The 20,665-nt window shown below is 36.8% G+C and overlaps 1 long non-coding RNA gene across 1 annotated transcript in view; it reads left to right on the top strand.

Moving 5' to 3' along the window:
- Window positions 1-20,665, top strand: part of LOC150098959 (uncharacterized) — an 89,596-nt gene that overhangs the window by 30,384 nt on the left and 38,547 nt on the right. The window contains exon 2 of the long non-coding RNA XR_016549448.1: window positions 7,650-7,709. This is a non-coding gene — a long non-coding RNA (uncharacterized LOC150098959). The remainder of the gene's footprint in view (window positions 1-7,649; window positions 7,710-20,665) is intronic.

Below are 20,665 nucleotides of genomic sequence, written 5' to 3'. Positions count from 1 at the left end.
TGTGAGATAGAGGCCAACAGGACAAAATATAGATGCTGCTATAGATCTAGTCGGTGCACTAGAAGATGTAGATAGCATGCATCAGCAATTTAGCTCTAAGCACAGGGTAAGTAATTATTATAGAAGACTATAATAATTGGAATCAGGAAAAGATACATGGGAAGCAAGAAGATGGAATTTAAGCAACTTGTGAGAGATAATTACCTAAAATAGCCTATGCCAGAGTGGACTGGATCAGATGTTTGTTCATAGCGTTGCCTTTGATTAGGGAGGATGTTCATGCAGTCTTGATTTGTAAGGTAGCCAGGCATGTGAAATTGTGTAACTGCAGAGTTGATGACTGTGGCAAATTTTTGAAGCAGTATCATAACATAAAAAACTGCAAGGGAAGAATGCTTTCACTGCATGGTAAATGGGCAAAGGATGTTTGAAGTAAGTAGTAACAAATTGCATACATGCTCAGTGGTAGGAGATAAGTCAGCTGGCAGTTAAATAGATTTGTAGCATTGCTTAGGTGATTACATTAAGCATGTATCAACCAGGTGGTGGTTAATGCAGTAACTGATGTCGATGAATGCAGTTGTGCTCAGAATATTACAAAATCTTTACTCATATATGGCATTATGAGTTGGTAGAATATCCACTTATGTATTATGAGAAAGTGCACAAAAATTAATAGTATCTCTGATAGATTTGTTTAATGTGGGACTCAGCACTGGCAAGTAAGGCAGGATGGTTCCATTGCATAAAAGAAACTCCATGATAGAGGTTACAAATTATAGATCTGTTGCCATCGTGAGATTAGTGATTAAGATTTTATAAACATTGTTAGGCCAGAATTCAGGAATAGGTGGAATAGGAATGTGATATTTGAGAATAGTGTTACTTTGTGGGGGTGGGGTTTTCCTTAAATCCTTTACTCACTTTCTAGCTAAAGTGACATTTGAGTTAAAGGAAATGGTTCTACTTTGATATTTTTAGGCACTTTGCAGAGGCATTTGACAGAATAATTGCGACGAAAATTTTTAAGTACATTGGATCAGATTGGAAGTTGGTAACATGAAGAGTGGCTGAAACATCAAAAAGTAGTATAAACAGGTAGATTATTATGTCTGTACACGAATGCTAGGAGTATCAGAAACAAAAGTGTAGAGTTTGTTGCCTTAGTCAATATGTTGTGACCTCAGATTGTAGGTATTAGTGAGACCTGGCTATCAGAATCAGACCTACTAACTGGTATTGAGTATCAAGGGTACAGTATTTTTAGGAAGGGTAGAGAGGAGGGGATGTGCTGCTATGATATTGGATGATTTGAATCCAGTTAGAGTTGAGACCTATGATTGTGGTACTACTACTAACAATATTTCATGTGTCACTGAGTTTGAAGCCATCTGGTGTGAGGTGGAATCTAACAAGATCAATTACATAGTGGGGTGTTGTTACAGACCTGGTGGATCAGTTGCTAGTGATGAAGAAATGCATCACGAATTAGAAAAGATGAGCACGAAGGGAGACTTTAATTATTCAAATAGTGATTGGGTAACAGTAGAATCTCATGAGAAGAATGAAACTGAATTTATTGAGCTGTTAGGAGACAACTTCCTCAAGCAGCATGTAACAGAAGGAACTCAAGGTCAAAGAGCGTTAGATTTGATTATAGTGTCAGAGGGCATTTTATTTAAAGACTCAACTATTCTGCCTCCCGTTGGTGACAGCGATCATCAGTACTCACTTGGGAAGTGACTAAGTTTATGAATGTTCCATTCAGAAAAGGTTGCATGATGAACTACAAAACAGGAAATTATGACCAACTCAGGAGTATACTGAGTTCAGTGGAATGGGATCGGTTGCTGGATGGAAAGAATATCGACAGTGCATGGGAAGCGTTTAAACAATACTTAATTGATGTGATATCAAAATGTGTCCTGAGAGTTCGAAGAATAAATATGGTAGGAGTCAAATGTGTAATCTTATTAAGCAAGAGATTCTTAAGAAAAGGACGATGTGGAAGGAATGCCATGTGCATAAGGATGACGTCCGTTATGAACGTTATAAGCAGCAGGCTAGAATAGTCGCAACTGTTGTACGAAAAGCAAAGTCTGTGTATGTCTCCTCTCATATAAGACAACCCACAAGAATTCTATCGATATGCTGTGAGCAAAAGAAAGAATGAATATGAATAACTTATAGATCCAGATGGTGTGAGGGTTACAGATGCAGAAGAGGTTGTTCAGTTAATGAGTGGCCATTTTGTTAAAAGCTATCAACCTGGTGAATGCAACATTGAGCTCACTGTTACCTCTTCGCTAGATGAAGAAACACAGGTGTGTCAGGCAGAGGTATTAGAGCTGTTGCACAAATTGAATAAGAATTCAGCAATGGGGACTGATGGAATGTCAGCACGTGTGCTAAAAGAGTGTTCAGCTGAACTGGCCTGTCCTTTGACCAGGCTGTTTAATATGAGTCTCAGAATAGGGAAGATTCTGCAGGAATGGAAGGAATGTATGGTAATTTCACTGCACAAGGGTGGTGCAAAGACCAATGTATCCAGCTATCAACCAATTAGTATCTCGGGAGTAGTGGTGGTGAAGGTTTTGGAAAAATTGGTTAGGGCTCGCATTCAGAAATGGGTTGACAGTGAATCTCTACTTTGCAATGAATAACATAGGTTTACTAAGGGAAAGTCATGTTTTAGCAACATGCTCACATTCTATAACAATGTTACCATTGAACTAGACAAGGGGAATGGATACACCATGATACTTTTGGATTTTTGCTAAGGCTTTTGACAGAATACAGCATGGTAGACTGTTGCATAAATTGGATAAAATAGGTTTGGGTTATACAATATTAGCATGGATAAGATGATAGCTGACTAATAGATACCACAAGGATCAGTGTTTAGTCCGCTGTTATTCAATCTGTACAATTATGATATTGGGAAGGATTTGACAAGTGACATGCAAAGATGGGTAGGGTAATCAGGAATGCTGCTGATATGCAGAATTTGCACAATGATTTGAATAGGCTGGAATTGTGGGCATGTGAAAATGGGTGTCAGCTCAATGTGAGTAAATGTAAAGTCATTCACTTTGGCATGATCAGATATCCAGTGTTGTATTTTATTGGTGGGATTAGGCTAGGGATCTTTGAGTGTTAATAGACAGGAAGTTATAGTTCAGGGGCTATGTGACAACGATTGCAAATACAATTCAAAAGATAATTGCAATGCTGAAACGAACGTTCACATGTAAAGATAAGGATGTTATTTTGCTTCTTTACAAGGCCTTGATAAGACCTCACTTGGACTATTGTGCACAGGTCTGGTCTCCTGGTTTCTGTTGTGATTCTGATATATTGGAGAGAGTACAAAAGAGAGTGTTAAAAATGATATCAGGATTATGGAATACTGATTATAAAGACAGATGGAGGATTTGTAGACTGCAGACACTAGCAAACAGGAGAAAGAGAAGTGATATGATTGAGACTTACAAACTTCTGAAAGGGTCATACAGGATTTCAACTGATGGAATTTTTCAATTTATGGAAGGTGGGAAAGGACGAGAGGTCATCCTTAGAAGCTGAGAATGAAGGGCGTGAGGACTAGATTTTTCTCTCAGAGGGTGGTGCGTGATTGGAATGGATTGCCATTGGATTTTGTGAGTGCAGGCAGTGTGAATGAATTGAAGAATAAGTATTATAGCTGGTGTGTGGAGTATGTGGCCTCCCTCTATGAGTCTGACTCCAGACTCATAGAGGGAGAGATGAGAGACTCATAATAATATTGTGAGTCTCTTATTCCAGTTATTATCCAGCATATTATGAGTCTGTGACTCTCTTAATAATAATAATAATTTCTACCACTCTGCATAACCAATACTCCCTACACATCAGTGTATTTTTTTTATCTTAGCAGCAATATGAATGCAGTCTTCAACATTTGGAATGTTAGTCTATTGTCGATCACCCAAAGATTCCAAATGTCATCCACTTTGTGAAGCAGAGCTCCACCAATAGAGTACATAGTCTTATATCTTTGCACCACAGAGTGGATCATCTTGCATTTATTAATATTAAAACTAGAACACTCCTCTGTCCAAGCTAAAAGTCTATTCAAATCTTCCTGCAGAGAATTAACATCAACAGTACTTCTGATAATTCTATTTAATTTTGCATCATCAGCAAACATTTGAAGATCTCCATTAAATGGGGATCTTCAAATCCACATGAAACATCATTAACAAATAAGTTAAATAGTATGGTTTCAAGAACAAAACACTGCTGGGCACCTTCCTTTTCTGAGACACATCTCCATCATACACCACTTGCAGGTATTATTCAGAAAGCCAATCTTCAAGCCATCTCCAGTTTCACTGTATACAGCTTATACAACAATCTGTCATATGATAATCTATCAAATGCTTTTGCAAAGCCCAAGAAAATCACTATGTATGAATCTCCCTTATCCAACACATTCGTCACCTTATCAAAAAATGTAAGCATATTGCTAAAACAAGACTTGCCTTTCACAAATCTATGCTAACCATCACAAAGAGTCCTATGTCCATCAACCCAATCCTGTATTCTATTCCTAACCAGTTTCTTTAACACTTTGACCACAACTGCAGGAAACTTTAGTCCTAGAACCATACCTTGGAGAGGTACTATTTTGCCTTCTTTTTACTTTGGAATCCTTCTTTTTACTTTTTACATGCAGAATTTTCTATTAGGAAGGGATATATGTGGAGCTATAAAGCAGGTGATTATGACAAACTGAGAAAACAGCTTTCAGCAGATCAGTGGCATAAGCATTTGGAGGGGAGAGATGATGTTGGTGCATGGGTGGTGGTCAAATGGTGTTTGAAGAAAACAGTATCTGAATGTATACCTAGAGTCAGAAGAATAAATCAGGTGGGTGTTAGATGGATGAATAGCTTCATTAAGCAGGAGTTGCACAAAAAACCCTGCTTAATGAATTCTTCCATAACCTTAAGAAAAGGTTGTGGAGGGATTATAAAGAAACAGGTGATGAGCAGCGTAAGGCTTAGGCAAGAAGGGTGACCGGTATGGTAAGGAAGCCAAAGCTAATTATAAGAGAATGCTAGCTGATGAGGCCAAAAGAAACCCCAAGTTCTTTTGCTATGCAACAAGTAAAAGAAAGAATGACTATGGAATGATGACTTTAAAAAGTGCTGTTGGTGGGCAGGTAACAGAACCAAACTAAATAGTTGAATTACCGAGTGTAAGCATTTTGCAAGAGTGTGCTATCTAGGTGGTGACGTTGACCGATAGGAGAATGGAGTTTGAAGAAATGGAAATGCTTAAAATATTGCAGAATCACAATATGAACACAGCCATGGGATTAGATGGCATATTACTATTGTCATTATTATTACGGACAACTCCAAGGAGTCCTTAGACTCATCGAGGGAGGCCTTAAACAACATATCAAGAAATATTCAGCATTTGCGCAGTATCTGTCATACTTTGCTTTGAACTCATTCACAGTCATGCACCCACAACAGACTCTGGCAACCGATTCCATTCATTTAGCACTCTCCAAGCAAAAAACCTAGTTCTTAACACCCTTGCTAACTACTCTTACTCAGTTTCCATGGATGGACCCTAGTTCTCTCACCATCACACCTGTTCTGAAAAATTTCCTCTGAATTAATTTTGTAAAAATCCATCAGTAATTTGAATGTCTCAATTATATGACCCCATTTCCACCTATCAACCAGTTTCTGTAACCCATAAATCTTCAACCTGTTCTCGTAAGGTTCATTCCACAGACCTGCCACCATCTGGATCTTCTCCACCTCCTTCCCATCACCAAGAAACCCTGGCGACCAGATCTGCATGCAGTAGTCAAGATGGGTCTTATCAAGGCTTGATAAAGAAAAACAATAACCTGCTTGTCAAAGTATTCTTCAGTAACCAAATGATCTGATGAGCTATTTTAGCTACTTTTGCTATGTGATAATGGCTAACATATTACGAGAATGTGCAAGGGACTTCTAACCAAGCTGTTTAATTAAAACCCCAGTAGTGGGAAGGTGCCGATGGCATGGAAATGGCAAAATAGTCCTATTGCATAAAGGAAGCTCCAAGACAGAAGTAGCAAATTATAGGCCAATGAGCATCTTGGGAGTAGTGGTTTAAGGCATTGGAAAAATTGGTGAAAGACAGAATTCAGGACTGGATGGATAGGAATATGATACTCTGTAATGGACATCATGGTTTTGTGAAGGGTTGGTCTTGCCTTAGATTTGCTTACTTTTTATAATCAAGTGACAATGGAGTTGATAAGGGAAATGACTACTCATTGACATTGCTAGACTTTGCAAAAGCATTGACAAAATTCCATATAGCATAAATTGGAGCAAATGAGGATGGATATGAATCTGGTGATTTGGATTAGAGGGTGGCTATGGACAGATATCAAAGAGTGATTTATGAAGGAGCTGAGTCCAGTAGAAAGCAAGTGACTACAGGTCTCATTATTTGTCCTCTGTTATGATACAGGAAATATTCAGTTGTTTGCTGATGATGCTAAACTGGAAAAAGCAATTGTAAATGAAGGTGATGCACAGATTCTCTAGGAAGTCTTAAACAGACTAGCAGTATGGGCAAAGGTAAATGGCTGCCAGTTTAATGTGGTCAAGTGTAAGGTGATGCCCTTTGGGAATTGATCAGAAGCTGTGTACAGCTTCTGATCGCAACTATCAATATATTAATGGAACTATACTGCAGGAAACTGAGGCCATGGACTTATTACGGACAGGGAGTTGAAGTTTAGAGGACATATTTGCAAAAGTAACCAAAACTGCACACATCAGATTAAGTGGTTGTTGAAGAACATACTAACAAGCAGTGATAGAGAAGTTATTGTCCCCCCCCCCTATATACTGGTTTAATAAGGCCATATCTGCACTACTGCGCACTGATCTGAACTCCCTGATTCTGTGGTGATGGTTGTGGAGAGGATCCAGCAGCAAGTGACAAAGATTGTGGCAGGTCTGTGAAATGCACCTTATAAGAATAGATTGATGATCTGTAGGCTTCAAAAATTAGCTGATGGGCAAAGAAGAGGAGACATGATAGAAGCATTTAAGTTATTCAAGGGGTTTTATAGGATTGTCACTGAAGGCTTTTTTCAGTACTAGGAAAGATGGGAGAGAAAAACACTGCAAGTCTTGCTGTTCCAATTAACAGCATTCCTCACACCTTTTATATAAAAGAAATATAGTTGCAGCTATATTTCCTTAGCTCTCTTCCAGATATCAGTCTCGTATCACTCTTAAATTGTGAAAAAATCATGATTTCCTAATAGTAATGTAAAATTTTTTTTTAAAAAAAAAGATAAGAAGTAAAGATAATTGTTTTTTTTTAATAATTCTTCTCTCATGAAAATTATTTTTTCCCCTTGTACAATGAGTTCCATGTGTTAATAACTTATTATGCAATACTTGTTAGATGTTAGGTGAAGAGATAAGAAAAGTTAACATTTAAAGGAAATAATAACAATCATATTCAGTTATTGTAGTTTTAAACCTGATAACTGAATTTTTTAATATAATTTTATCTATGCAGAACAATATACTTTATTTCTGTATAATGCATATTTGATATTTTTTATCAATTTTCAGGAATGACCAAAAATCTCTCCCATGGGTACACTTCGGCAGTTACAACACACAACAACAAAGGTATGTGTGAAATTATTAATTTACTTTCCAGTGTTGTTTCTTACAGATTGATTTTGTGTATCTGTTGATTTGCATGGAGACTCCGTAGCTCAGTCAGTATAGATGCAGCCCTGGGTTCGATTCCCATACAAGACGTGAGGAACCTTTATCTAGTCTCTTTTGATTTAAGGTGAGTTAGCCAGTCTCGTATGGAGGTAGGGGTTTTTTACACCCAGAAACTTGGGGTTTTTGTCCCCCATAACAGGCAAACTGGCCCCATGAACACACATCTACAGGCATAGGACACACCGGGAGACATATGGCCAACCACCTTATCCTTGAGACAGTCACGGTTGTGAAGTTCACAGCTAAGAGCCTTAATGGCTCGTGAAGCTTAAGACAAGACAAGTTCATTTGTATGCCATCCTTCACTGGGATAATGACAATCTGGTCACCTTCAGTGCCACCAAAATGTAGTCTTGCCTTTTCTCTCATATAAAGGATCTCAGCTTGCTTACTCTCAGTAATACATAAACCCAGACGGGATCATATCTGCTTGGACTAACATTTACTTTCAGTCTCTCTCTCTCTAGTCATAACACACCACATCAGTAGTTTCCTCATCATGCAAAAAACTAGGCATCTCTTATGCTCAAGATTCTGTTTTACATCCATCCAGCTTCCTCTGTATAAATTATAAATCTGCCCAACCTTAGAATACAGCTCTCATTTGGGGTGGTGCACCTAAAACCTCCCAAAAAATTCTTGGTGCAGAACAGATCAGAGCAATTCAGCTCATAGTTGATCCCTCTCTTACTGATTCACTTCAGCTTCTATCTCATAGATACAGTGTTTTAGCATTGTTTATTCTGTAGGACTTCAATGGTCACTGCTCCTCTGTACTGTCAGCCATCATTCCTCTTTCTTTTAGGCCTGTTAAAACAAGAACAGCAGCTGCCCAACATCCCTTTTCAGTGCAGCTCAAACACCATGCCTGCTTTTCCTCTTTTATTGCATCTACCTGTGTCCTCTGAAACAGCCATCATTATGAAATATTCCCAGACAACTACACCTTGCAACTCTTCAAGGAAAATGCCAACCAACTTCTATCTAAATTCTCACCTGTATCTCACAAACAGCACAGTTGTGTTTATAAGTTCTTCGACCTCTCATGTATAGGATCAGTGTTAAAAAAATAAAAAGGTTAAGATGGAGAAATCATATTTTCTTATATCCAGTTAATGTCATGGAAAATGGTTATCTCAGTATCATTTGTCATGGGTGGGAAAAAAGAAGAGGTTGGAATTACTGTCACATGTCTTATGGCTAGTCTTTACTTATGTTGTGATATGAAAAACCTAAGTATCAAGTCAAACTCTACCACTGCTATGTGTGAGTGAGGACAAGCACATGTCAGTTTTCACTCTGAGTCTTAGTGTCTCCTCCATTTCTGTTGACATTTTCCATTTATAATATCATCATCATCATCAAATTCCTGCCATGTACCCGCAAGGGATGTACAGGATATGATAGTATTACATGAAAAATTTACATCATTACTAACTCCATGAGGAGGGGGTTGGGGCAAAAAACCAGCAGCAAGTGAACTGTATACTTGAGTTATTTTGAATTTATCAGGCTACGAGGCCTGATAAAATCAATATGTTGGCCTCAATATGCTTACATAATATGTTGGCCTCGTAGCCAGAAGCAATCAGTCTACGAGGCCAACATATTATGTCTGTAATTGCATGCTTTTTATGGCTGGTTTGTCTGTTTTGCAGAATGAAAAATCCTAGTTTCCTGGAGGAAATGCCGTCTTCGTATGAGACTGGCTAACTCACTTTTAGTTGAAAAGCCCTGATGAAGGCTCGTCACATCTTAGATGGGATTTGAATTCAGGTCTTTCCAACCATAGAGCATTATTGAAACTGACAGCAATGGAGGCTCTTGTATACTTGAATAATCACAATCATGACCATACTTCATACATGTAGCATGATATTCTGTATTCCATATAGGTTGGTTTATGGATTCATTGCTAATCTGCTAACCTCTCCTTCATTCTCAGATATGCTTTATTTATTTATTAATTAATTATTACTGAAAAAGAGAGCCAAAAGGCTTCACTTTGGCAATGCAAAATAAGTGGATATTGAATCCAACATTATTTCATAGCCGAATATAGAAACTACAAGAGTTTCCTGCCAAATATAGAGACTATGAAAGTATCTTTGTATCCGTTGGCAGATACAAAGATACACCAATCTTTCATGACAGGGCAACTCATAGTAAAGGTGGAGCAAGCTGCAATCAGTCCTTAGTATTTTCCCATAATGTAAAACACATCTCCTAGGAGATGTATGATGTTATACATTATGGGGAGAGGTCACTACCCAGACCAGTTTTGACCTTTTTTGAGGTCTTGTCAGTGGGAGCTAGACCAAGAATACTCAGGATGAAGTGATGCAGAACTGACAAGACCTCAAAAAAGGTCGAAACCGGTCTGGGTTCCCTTTCATATTTTTTACTTTAAAATCAGTAACTGCTTTCTTCTGAGTATGCCACCAAGACTCCAAGGTGTGTAGCAGGAGAATAGGAGGGGAGACAGTTAGATGTGTATGTATAGTAGAGTGGAGTAGGGTGCCCTTCCACGATAAATGCTTGGATTCCTTGGAGGTGTCACGTAATAATAATAATAACAGCGATATTTGTATAGTTCATTGTTATTCAGATGTTTAGAGAGAAAGTAGGAAGCTTTAATAGGTTTCTCAAAGAGCTGAGTTGTATTCATTGGGAAAAACAGTATGAGGAAGGCTCTTCTAAAGAACAAAGATAGACAGCATGAAGGAAGAGGATTAGTAGTTGTTTTGAGGTTTAGAGCTGAATTGTATTGATGTTGGCCAGCAGCCGTCCATGTTCATACTGAAAAAAGTGAAGGAATAGTGGTGGCCAGTTTAGTGGAACTCAGTCCATGGAAATACTTATTAAAATTAAAAAAAAAAATAATAATAATAAAAACTTGCATTTTTAAGAAAGCAAAATGTGAGTTATTGAAATTCATCTTATCTGTTAAATGGATTGCTTTTAGATAAAATTAAGTATTCTAAGGCAGGTTTTGGTTTTTAGAACACTATTCTAATTCAATTTTTCCAATTTTGTTTATGGCAGTTTTGGTTGTATGAAGTGTTAATAGTTTTGTAGAAGGGGAGTAATGTTTAGATACCAAAAAAAAGGGGGAAAAAAAGGATACTGATTGGATCCTGATGAGTTTGTGCTTGGATTGTTTAGATATGAAAATCAACCCAAGAAGAGAAACAGTCATCTTGGTTGGCAATCAGAATATTGTGAAAAGTGAGGAAGACTGAAGTGAGTTCCAAGTAGTAAGATAGGATTATGTTTCAATAGCATTGAATTTTACTAGATTATGTTCACATCACTTTAGAAAGATAAAGAAGTTGCTGTTTAAATCATTGGTTGTAGATAATCTTGAAGCTTGAATCATTTGAGCACTACAAAGAGTTTGAATGTACAAGAGAAATGGAATGTGCTAATTAATTAATTAGCATAGGATGATATAACAGCCAATTAGCATTTGATATAACACCTCAATGATTCACTGCAATTGCTTTTTTAGAGATTCAACTTTTTATTATTGTTATTATTATTCATTATTTTTTTTTCCCATGTGGGCAGTATGGTACCATCTTATGAAACAAATATCTAGTTATTGGTTGTAATGTATTTTGTCTGTCAGTTGCATGTGTTCTCCTGACCAGTTTGCCTGGTTGCATGAGGAAAACCCCTGTCACTTCTCTATGAGATTAGCTAACTTACTTTCAGTTGAAAAGTCCTGATAAGGTTCTTCATGTCGGAAGGATCTGAACTTCGGTCTTTCCAGCCAAAAGGCATCGTCAAAACTGACTGAGCTACAGAGGCTCCATGGATTATATTGTCATCAGTGAATACATGAGGTTAGTTAAAGAAGGTCATTGATATAGATGAGGTAGAGTGCAAATGAAGCACAGAGCCATGGAGTACTGCTGCACTAATGGAAACATCTAATGAGAGGAAACTATTCACCATAAATGACCAGAGTGGAAGCTTGCTATCTGATCACAAAGAGGGGAGGGAGATACCATAAAAAGATAGCTTGGTAAAGAAGGCTATGTTAGATTCTATAAAATATCTTGGAAATATCAAGAGTGATTACGTTAAGTTTCTCCAAACTTTTTCTGGTTGGATAAGGTAAGCTAGAAGATATTCATTGCAGTATGACTGCCTGACTGCCAGAATCCATATTAGCTATCATTAATTAATTGGTGGGACTCCAGGTAGGGGCTGTTCGTTAATGACCTTTCTGTTGTTTTAGGATTACTGAGGTGAGAACATTGGTGTAATAGTTTGATGTTAGACTTTTTTAAGGAACAGACTAGATAAAGGCTTGTTTCCCAGCCGTTGGGTATATGCTGGATTAGTATGACAGCTTATAAAGGCAATGCAGAATGGATATTCTGAAGCATGAACCTTTAGTGCATTTGGAGGAATACTATATAGACCAGGGGGACTTATTAACATCATAACTGTTTCAGTATTTTTGTGATGTCCTTTTGGTAAAAGAACAGAGAAGACATTCTGTGGGCAGTTCATGGTGAAGTGGATGGAGATTTGCATTGGTCATCTGTATAATGGCTAGAGGAAAAGACTGATGCCAAGAGATTTACCTTACCTTTGGGTGATATCACCATAGTTCCATTAGGAGATGAGAGAGGTGGAAACATGGAAGTGCAGAATTTTCACCAAATAGTCTTAATAGAAAGCTCGAATGCTATTTAAGGAGGAGACATGCTTTTTGCATTTGGATCCTTGAGTCTGTTTTGATCTGTTTATTTATTTTTTAACAGTATGTGGGCTGTAGTGAAAGCTGAGTGAGAAACTGGGGTTTTTGATTTGAGCCAGTAAAGTTATGCCAAATTTTTGTCTTGGAGTAGTTTTTCATATTTTTTAGAGAATCAAGACTTGGTTAGGGATTGATGGTTTTGATTTGAGTGGGGAATAAAGGTCATCATTCCAGCAAGAATAAGTTCATTTATTTGGCCAGAGGATGATCTTGGATTAGCAGAATGGAAACAATAATTAGACTGGAAAAGGGGCACATAAATGACAAAGGCCTCTCCTATTTCATTGCCATAGAGCACGAGGTTCAGATTAGCTGGAAGAAGGCAGGAGAATGATTTGTGTTAGATCATTACTGATATCAGTTAGTTTAGCTTCCTTTCCATCTTGGGCTGCGAAGTTAGAGAATTTGAACCAATTGGAATTATGGGCATTGAAGTCTCCAAGGAAGATTTTATCACTGTTTTGGTAATTAGGCTGTATGTGATCAGATTTCCAGGATAAATAATTAGAGGTCAGCATTATCTGGATTTGGAGTTAAATGCAGCAGATCAAAGTAAGAAAATGAGGCAAGGAAATCTTGAGCAAGATTGATCTTGTAGAGATCACAGGTTTGGTAACCTTTGGTGTGGAATCTCAAACCTGACAAAAGTTTGTTCCATGTTTCTTACCGAATGCATGATGTAATTAGAAAATTTGAGGTGAACTGTAGTTGTAAAGAAGGCAGGCTTAGGGTTTGAAATGAAAAACAGATTGAGTTTTGATGCTTTAAATCTCATATGGGCAGCCCCCGAGCCGGATTCGGCCCTCTACTTCTTTTGATCCGGCCCTAATCTCTTTCAGCGAGGTTTGTCTGATTCATGGTGGGAGAAAACGTGGTGTATTCTACTAACTCACATTAAGCTGGCGTCATATGACTTGTGCAAAGCACACTATGTTTTCTCCAACCAAGGTCTCTTTCTCACATTGACTAGCGGTGTGTGTGTGAACGTGTTACAACGTGTCAGTTCGGTACTTGCGTTGGTGTTGTGCTTTGTTCAGTGCCTGCATTGATGTTATGTTCTGTTCGGTGCCTGCATTGATGTTGTGTTCCGTTCAGTGCCTGCGGTGTAGAAGACAGTTTTGTTTGACAGTTCTGAATATCACTTATAAATTTGGGACATTGTCAGGCGTTATTGCAAAAAAAAGAAAAGTAGATGCAGAGAATCGTCAATTTCAAGACAACTGGACGGAGGTTTGCCTGTATGTTTGCTGTGCAACGAATCCGTATCCGTCAACAAAGAATACAACTTGAAGAGACACTTTACTTTGAGACATGCGGATCACCCAAAAATTGATGGACAACTACGAAAAGATGAAATACAGAAGTTGAAGAACTTGGATACCCAGCAGCAAATGTTCAACAAGCATAGAATGCAGCACCACAGCATTGTCAAAGCCAGCTTTGTGGTAAGCGAAAAAATCGCTAAGCATTCTGAGTCATTTGATGAAAGAGAAGTTATCAAAGAATGTCTGCTGGATGTTGCAAGTATAATATGTCCTGAAAAGAAAAAAGACTTGGAGAATATTCGTTTGTCGAGATGTAATGTTGTGCGACGGATAGAAATTAAGGCTGATGATATCAAAAAAAGTTTAAAAGAGAATATTGCTAGATAGAAAGCATTTTCAATTGCTTTGGATGACAGCACCAATGCCTCCGATACAGCACAACTAGCAATATTTATTCAGGAAGTTGATGCGGATTTCAACATCACAGAAGAATTATTAGCGCTTCGTCCGTTAAAAGGAACAACTACTGGCGAAGATGTATTTGAAACAGGCAACAGTCTTCAAGAGATTTGGGCTCAAATGGAGTTCACTATCTGGCATATACACTGATGGAGCCCCTGCAATGGTTGGTGCACAGAAGGGATTTATTGGAATAGTTCATGAACGAGCAATAGAACTACAGATCCATCTGGAAAATTTAACAAATTTTCACTGCATTATCCACCAACAAAATCTGTCTGCATAATCGATTAAATTCATAAATGTTATGGAAGTTGTAGTAGCCAGTATTAAGTTTATTAAGTTACATGCACTTAATGACTACCAATTTAAGGAGTATTTGGCAGACCTTTTTTCGGATTATGAAGATGTGTCTTATTATTGTGAAGTGAGGTGGTTGAGTCAAGGTAAAATGTTAAAACGAGTTTATGATCGGAGACAAGACATTGCAGATTTTATGGACATAAAAGGAAACACAATTAACCAAGTAAAAGATGATGAGTGGGTGTGTGATTTAGCATTCCTTGTAGATGTCACCTGATACCTAAACGAACTGCATCTTAAATTGCAAAAACAAGGACAATTGGTTCATGAACTGCATGGACATGTCAAAGCTTTTTGTAATAAACTAAGATTGTTGGAAAGTCAGATAAGAGCTAAAAATTGTTATCATTTTCCTACTCTAGCAACTCATAAAAATATCCCTTATAATTGTTATGGAGATGAACTGAAGGCACTAATAGAGCAATTTGATACAAGGTTTGCCGACTTCAAAAACACAGACTCCACATTCGCTATATTTGCTCGTCCGATGGATGCTGATGTAAATAATGTGCCAGAAAACTTACAGATGGAACTTATTGAGCTTCAGGTGGATTTAGTGCTAAAATCACAATTTAACAACATTGCTTTGACAAATTTTTTTTAAATTTTATTTAGTGGAAGAAAAATATACCAATTTACTCGCCTTTTCAAGAAAAATCATTTATCTTTTCGGCAGCACATATGTGTGAACAGTTTTTTTCGAGGATGAAATACAATAAATCAAAAATTCGGACAAAAACCTCGAAAATTCTATGCGATTATTCTTGAGTAATATTAACGTCAATATTGATAGTTTCGTAGTTCAAGTACAAGGCCAATCTTCACATTAAATTGTTATGTCATTCATTATATTATAAAATTTATGTAGAGCTTTATACCAAAGCACTACATTATAAATAAATGAAATATGAAGTAGCAACTTGTTTTAATTCATTTAATATTAATTTATTTTATTTAATAATTTGGTCCGCCCCTTGACTCGGAGACAGTGATAATTTGGCCCCCGAACCAGGAAAGGTTGCCCATGCCTGCTTTAAATGCTGGTACACATCTGTACATATATATATATATATATATATATTGATATATGTATTGAGGCACAGGAAATTGGTCAAGTCAATGGTGAAGAGTTTTATTTTATTTATTTATTTTTGCATGGAATTTTTTTTATTTTTGTTTGCATTTTGATGGTTTGAAATTTTTATATTGATTTGTGCAGGAAGATTTGGGGATGTAATTTTGCACTCTCTGCATGCTGCCATACTCAGACTGCCTTTTGGCATAACTTGGCAGAATAGGTAGCACCAAGATTATTAGCTGGCTGCTGTTTTACCCATATACATGGCTTACTAGTAAATTAATTTTGGAGTGTTGAACGTGCCCAGCTAGGCTATTACCGACACTATGTATCTCGAGTGAGGGGGAGAAACCAGAGGTCCTATTCTTGATATGAATCATGCCAATAGCCACTTTGTTTCCAGTAAGCAATATTGTGGTGGTATTTTACTAGGCAAAGTAAGTCGCCTATCATCTAAAGTAGTGTTTCTCAACCTGTGGTCCGCGACGATGCGACAGGTGGTCCGCAGAGAGACTTAAATTAATTAAATAAATATATATTTTTTAATTATCCAAACAAAACAAATTAAAATTGAATAAGTAAAAATTATTGAAATCAAATGGAGACTTAAAAAAAAACCAACAAATAGCATCAGAATGTTCAAAGGCAGAAGCAATAACTATATTGTTGTTCACTTCACCCTCCGTTGCTGTTTTGTCAGATTTGAAGTGAACATGTGTTATCCACATTTCAACCAATTTTTTGTTGTTTATTGATTTTTATTATTGAAGATTTCCCTCCTTCAACCTTGAAGGAGGGAAACCTTATATTCAGAAGTGCCAAGTGATATTTAGACAAAAGTCTGTTGTGAGTTAATCCCAGTATTTATATATTTTTTGGAAACGTTTTTTTAATAATGTTAAAGTGGCTTGGAACTAGAACTTTGAAAAGAAAAACAAATGAACAGGTGATGCTCACCCTAATTGTAATACACTTGTTGTAACGGCGAGTTAATCTGATACTATTAAAGTAGAAGAAACAAGCAGTTCATATTTGGAATTTGGGTTTACTATTGGTGTGGAGATGAAACTGAACAGAAACCTCATTGTGTTTTTGTGTTATGAAGTGTTGTCGAACGAGTACATGAAACCTGCGAAACTCCGATGACATTTAGAAACTAAACATTGTGATGTGAAAAATAAACCAATTGAATTTTTTCAACGACGCTTAGGGACATGAAATCATGGGAAAGATATAGTTTCAGCCATGGGTTCCATTAATGGCAAGGCACTGGAAGCATCATCTGCACGGTTAGCCTAGAGCTATCCGCTTTGCAACCATATGCCTGGGGAAAGAGTGTCCTGGGTTCGATTCCTGTCACCGACTTGAGGAGCTTAAGGATCTTCCTCAGCCATAGCCAAGTTAGCCGGTCTTAGGTGTGGACAGCAGGGATTTTTCCTCCAGTATATTTGGGATTTTTCATCCCGCAAGCAGGCAAACCAGCCCCGTGAACACACGTATCTACAGCCATAAATACTTAACCCCCCCATGAGGGGCCTCAACTCACCCCAGTAGGGACGGGGGAGGAAACTCCATATGAATAAATAAATGACTGGAAGCATCCTATCTCTTAAGTTTGCGCATAGTGAAAACAATGAAACCTCATTTTATCGGGGAAAATTTGCTACTTTTAGTTATAAAAGATGTGGTAAAAACTATGTTTGGCAACAAGTTACTAAAAGATGTTGATTTGATTCCTCTTTCAAATGACACTGTCAGTCGCAGAATCACGGTTAATCGAAAAAGTTAAGAAGAGCCCTTATTATGTGTTACAAATAGACGAGATTACTGATGTTACAAATGATGCACAGTTAATATGCCACGTAAGATATTGCACATGATGATATTCTGTTTTGTAGAACTTTGTCATCCCGAACAAATGGAGAAGAAATATTTCACACACTCAATAATTACATAATACACAAAGGGATCCAGTGGGAAAAATGTATTTGCTTCTGTTCGGATGGAGCTCGTGCTCTTTCAGGCAGGCATAGTGGGGTTGTTTCTATGGTCAAGGAAGTAGCTCCGGATATGAATTGGGTACATTGTTTCATACATAGGTAAGTGTTAGTGTCCAAAGGAATGCCATCAGAATTTAAAACTGTGCTATACAATGCTGTAAAGCTAGTTAATTTTATTAAAGCTCGACTGTTAAATAACAGGTTATTTTCAGTACTCTGCGATGAAATGGGCAGTGAATACATACAACTTTTGCTTCATTCTGAAATTCACTGGCTTTCCAGGGGCAAAGTACTAACAAGGTTATTTCAATTAAGGCATGAAGTTTTATTATTTGTAAATGAACCTCATTCTAATTTTGCATCACTCCTTGTTGACGAAGCATGGTTATCAACTCTATCCTATCTTTCAGACATTTTTTTCGAAATTAAATGAACTAAATCTCTCCCTTCAGGGAAATTATTTAACTGTTTTTGATGCCTATGACAAAATAAAGGCATTCGAAGAAAAAAAAAGGTTTTATGGATTAATTATCTAAAACAGACAATTTGCATCTTTTCCAACATTGGAATCCTTTTTAGTGGAAAATGATATTTTTGTTGATTCTGAGTTACTGGAAAGGGTTTCCAGAATTTCGAAACATATTTTCCGAATAACTTTTATAAGAAATTTCTGCGGGTTCGCGATCCATATCAGGCTTGCAGTCATGAGAACGACCTTTCGTTATCGAAAAAATAACACTTAATTGAGCTTTCAAGTGACAGTGGACTTAAAATGCAATTCTGTGATCTTGGTTTGGCTCTATTTTGGATCTCGCCTTCAGTGAGAAGTGAATTTTCCGAATTATCTGAAGAGGCATTGAAAATCGTCATGCAGTTTTCTACAACCTATCTTTGTGAGAAAGGATTTTCACTCTCCTTCAAATAAAAACAAAATACAGAAATCGTCTTAGTGTGTGTGTGTGTGCCGATCTTCGACTGAAGTTGATCAATATTGAGCCAGATATCCAGCAACTCTGCAAGGGCCAAAAAGCTCAACTATCTCATTAAAAGTAAGTAGTAACATAATTATATCGTATTATTTTTTAATTTTTGTTTAATGAAAATTAAAACTTTGTTTAATGATGATGCACTTTTAATTGTTTTACTTCCAATTTAATTATGTTTCCATACGTATTCAAAACATGCTTTTAGCTTTATTGTTATAAATGACATTTTTCCAGAGTGTTGGTAATTCCTACATAGTATTTTAAAAAAATTACAAAAAGTTGAAACTACATATAGGGATATAAATTAAAAACACTATGTTTAATTTTGAAGTAAAACTTTAATTCCAACATTCTAAAATGTTATTTTTCTTGCATTTCTGTTCGCAAAATCGTCGATGACATTGAAATCTATTTCATCACTCAGTTTCTGTTTTATAGACAGTATGGCAAGATTTCTTAAATGCCAAAAAAGTGCTGCCCGGGGTGAATCTCACCTCCCCCCCCTCCAGCTCTGCCTCTGTAACTTAGTGGTCCGTAGAATTGTTTTAGGCATTTTACTGGTCATTGGGCTTAGAAAGGTTGAGAAATGCTGATCGAAAGCCTTTTCTAACTAGGAAGCTTTTCTTATAGGGCTGCACCAGTAGCCTTGCCATAGCTCTCTTTGTAAAAATACGACATGCTGCAGGAAAATGGAGTTGACTTGAAGAGACTGTATATTGTGCATCATCAGGCCATTTACTCGAGAATCTGATTTTCTTAAGAGAGCTTTCATATCACTGGCCTCTATTTATTGGTCAGCTGTTTTATTTGTAATCTATCACAACAATATTGAAAGTTTATTTTTCACTTGGTCAGACTATAATAAATTTAGTTTAATCCTTTATCCAAGTGTGCGCAAACAAAGTTTGCGCCTGAAAGTATCTTCAGGACTGGGGTAAAGTGGTACAACACCGGGCAACTCCTTGCAAAGGTGGAGCAAGCTACCAACACTCCTATCTCAATATCGCTCATAATGCAAAACACATCTCCTTGCGGATATGTATAATGTTATGCATTAAGGGAAGGGCCACTACCCAGACTAGTTTCGACCTTTATTGAGGTCTCTTCAGTGGGAGCCAGGCCCAAGTGGAAATACTATGCAGAAGCATTAGCAAGGTCATCTCTTCCTATAGGAGCAGCCAAACGGTGTGCCACCTTTTTATTATCAATTAAATTTATTATCACAACAATGTTTAAATTTTATCTGCATAGTCTTGTATAGTGTGGTTTGATCACATCTTGATTAATTTTTCTCCTTGTTCATATAAATGTATTCATCTGGCTTCCCGCTAGCTTGTTATTCCATAAACTCTTTGAATAATTTAATTGCCATCATTAAAAAATGTATACATAACGCTAAAATGTTTCACTTGTTCACTGCCTATTTTTATAATTTTAGATTTTTTTTTTATCCCACATTTGTTGTGCTGTTGTTTAATATGATCTAAGAGCCTTTAAGACTGATGAATTTAGTTAGCTGTATATCATCATATGTATAGAATGCAGAATTAGACTTCATCTCTTTAATTTTGTTATTAAGATTTGATCATAGACCAAACAGTCAAGTATTTGAAAACAGCATAAAGGCTATGTTAGAATGAATATCAGAAATGATTCAAAATGAACTATTAGATCGAAATTGTCTGAAATACTTAAAAATAAACTGAATTGTATTTTCAGTACTTCAGGATCGTTCTTTGTATAGGGTATTTTTAATAATTAATTTCTTTATCATCTAAGATGCAATCATAAATTGTTCATTATTTGTGGAATGTTTGTTGTTAACTAATTGTTTTTGTTGACAATTTTAATTTGTTTTTGGGTTTAAAGTAAACTGTCACTTATAACTAAAGTTTTTTAAAAAAAAAATGTAGACTTACACATGTT

This window comes from Typopeltis vanoorti, chromosome 15 (assembly GCF_054136105.1).
Source record: "Typopeltis vanoorti isolate ZY-2024b chromosome 15, IOZ_Tvanoo_1.0, whole genome shotgun sequence".
In the NCBI taxonomy this organism is placed as follows: Eukaryota; Metazoa; Arthropoda; class Arachnida; order Uropygi; family Thelyphonidae; genus Typopeltis; species Typopeltis vanoorti.
The sequence above is the reverse complement of the archived record's forward strand: the minus strand, read 5'-3'. Positions and strand labels throughout refer to the sequence as shown.